Raw genomic sequence first — 3321 nt, 5'->3', positions numbered from 1 at the left:
AGCCATTGCAAGTTCGTGTACTTCGTTTGTGTCCAACGACCAGACCAAGACCGTTTCCGGATCCCCACCATTATCAATACTTCATATATATTTGCGATATTCAGATTGCTTTATCATATTCTTGCTCGTTCTTCGATTGCTTGCAGGAATAGACCTTCGTGGTCAGGCTGACCGTGCTTCCAGCATCGTCAGTAACCTCAGGAGATTGGTTTAGTGGTTGCTAAGGCGCAACGTCGTGCACGTTTGTAGTCGGATCGTCAAAGTCGTCTCCACCAAATCGATAGTTATCATCTCATCGAAAGATCGGGGCACCCTCGCCTCTATCAAGTGGTATCAGTTTTCAGGTTGCTCGGTGAGAATTTCCAGTTTTCCTAGATTAGATTTATTTTCTTACCTATTGTCCAAGAAAAAGCCACAAAAAAGAGTTAGATCTATTCATCCTTGGTCCAAGCCAGTCTGAGCCTTTGCAATTTTCTTTTCATTGCTTGCATAGTTGAATTATCGGTTGCATCATCGTGTCGAGTTGCTGGTCTTAGTGTCTAGTTCGTTTAGAGTTTCGAGTTCTGTTCACATTAGTCATGCCACCGCTGCATCATTATCTCTTCCGCTGTCCACCACCCATCCATCAATTTCCACCACGTGCTACCCACCATTCATTGTCATAATAATAGTTGAGATCGTTCACATCTTCGCTTGATCCAATCTGGGTCTTATCTAGTTTGTTTTGGAAAGAGGGAGAAAAAAGAGAGAAAAAAAAGAGAAAAAAAGAGAAAAAAAGTCAGAGAAAAAAAGGAGAAAAAAATCAAAAAAATCGGCACAAACTTTTTCAGAGGAAAGTTGGAGACGAAGTTGTTGATATATCCTGATTGGCTGTTGTTTCACATCATTATCTTTACTGCCGTTGTGATCTTCACGTATATCTTGCTGTCCAGAGCTACTTAGTATCCTTCATTGATGCTAGTTGTGCTACGACGTGACCTCATTAGTGTTCTAGGCTCGCGTCTCTAGTTCGGTCTAGCCTAGGACCAGCACAGTACCGTCGTTGAGCGTTTATTCAACATTGCATCTCTAAATTGATTATTGCTAATCTTTTGCTACCATATATACCCAACCCAGCTCCACATATTTCTACACCGTGTATACGTATGTTCCCCTGGCAATCGCTTTACACAATCTTCAGAGTTATTTGACACCGTTGGTTGCCTGTCACCACCTGTTGCTTGGTAAGAACTTGTAAGATATTGATATTTGCTTTACTGTGAGCGCTTTACCACCACACCCTAGTAGTTCATAGGAACATTATTCTTGAATTTTGTTTCTTGTTTCTACTAATCATGACAGGTTCCGAAGATAGAAGTTCTTGGACAACGGACACATCTTCACCATCACGAGAGTTGGGACAACAGACACAAGCACATGGTCAGGTTATCTTTTTACCGTCATTTGAGGGTAGATTTAATCCTACTACATATCTAGCTTGGGAGCTTGAAGTAGAACAAGTTTTTAGTCACCATGACTTTTCTGAACTTGAGCGAGTGCGAGCAGCCACTAGAGCATTTACTGATTTTGCTTCTGTTTGGTGGAGTGTACATTGTAAGAAAAACATTGATAACCAACCCACAACTTGGAAAGTTTTGAAAGCTGTAATGAGACAACAATTTTTCCCTCCTTATTATCATCGTGAATTGCTTCGCAAATTTGAACAATTTAAACAAGGCAACAACACTGTTCATGCTTACTACCAAGAGTTCAAATCTTATATGCATCATTGTGACATAGAAGAATCTGAGAATGATACAATGAATAGATTTTTTGGTGGTTTGAACCATGATATTCAGGCAAGATTTCAGTATATTCCTCGTTGCATTACTGGTATGTATGTCTGTGCTTGTACCTTTGAGAGACAGATAAAGGAGGATGCATTAGGTGACTACAACAACTACTATTCCAGTTCATGCTCGCCACTGCCGGTGGGTTCCTCCATCATTGCACCTCGGATTATGAGCGCGGCATCATCTCAAGGGTATGGTACATTGTCAACGTCCGTACCTACATCAACTACATCTTTGCCACAAGGTAACAGTAAAGGTATTGATGATATAACTTCACATGAGAATGATGCATGCCTAGTTAACTTGAATGTGTCATGTATTGAGTTACCTGTTGATTTGAGCACACCACCTATTTTAGAGAATCTTGTTACTGTCATGAATGTGTCATGTGATCAAACAACTGAAATATCAATAATTTTGAGTGCACCCATTGAATTAACTGTTGATGCAAAAGAACTAATGTTTAATCATTTTGATATGGCCTCCAATCTTGGTGATGATTCTGTGTCCAATGACTTATTGCATGTTTGCTTATTTAAGGATGTTGTAGCATGTAAATTTGATGCAAGTAAGGTTTATTCACCAAAGTTGGGATGGTCTAATGATGAACATTGCGAATCTTTTGAAATGAATAAGAGCTTCACTTATATGTGCAAAGTGAGTTCTAATATTTTCATACCTTCTACTTCTTGTGATAATTTTTTGGCTTTAGTTTTTATGAACTATGAAAGTTACTCATGTATACATGTTTCATACGTGCAAAAATCAAGGGAAGTTAAACTGGATGACATATACATATACAACATGTACACCTTGTCTCTTTTGTTAGCCACATTTCAGATTAAGCAACGCCGAGGACGGCTTTGTTTTCAAAAAGGGGAGGATGATGAGGACATGACTACCTTGGATACGACCAAAAATATTGCATACATGCCTATTTGTCAGGTGATTTCTAATGCAAACTATTCAATAATCTATTTATGTTATCCAGAACAAAAATACTTCACACACTTTTGTGTTTTGTCTAATTGCAGGTGTATGGGACATTTGTACAATCCACATATGAAGATAAGGGAAAAGGAGAAGTTTATGTTGTGTTCAAAAAGTCCTCTCACGTCACTTTTGCGCCAAGAGAAGATAGAGTCCAAGTCTTTCACGTTCTAGATTCAGATTCGGACTGCACAGACATACCTGACTCAAAACGCCAACAACTTTTTCATACAAACTCCGAATTGGGTGATTTTTTTTTTGTTGGAAACTAGATTTCGTGCTCTTTCCAACCCAATTGGATTCACCTTCAAATTCGTCCGAAGCGTTGAGTTACGGACGAAACAATCTGACGTTGCAGCAGAATCTGAGTCAAACTACAAGCCCAAAGGTGTTGCATCACCTCCACTTGGGCCCATGAGCCTTGTACGACCTAGGGTTAGTTTTAGGCTGCCTTGGGACGTCCTCCCATCTCCTTGGCCGCCACCCCTTGCTCCTATAT

This window comes from Triticum aestivum, chromosome 6A (assembly GCF_018294505.1).
Source record: "Triticum aestivum cultivar Chinese Spring chromosome 6A, IWGSC CS RefSeq v2.1, whole genome shotgun sequence".
NCBI lineage: Eukaryota > Viridiplantae > Streptophyta > Magnoliopsida > Poales > Poaceae > Triticum > Triticum aestivum.
The sequence above is the reverse complement of the archived record's forward strand: the minus strand, read 5'-3'. Positions refer to the sequence as shown.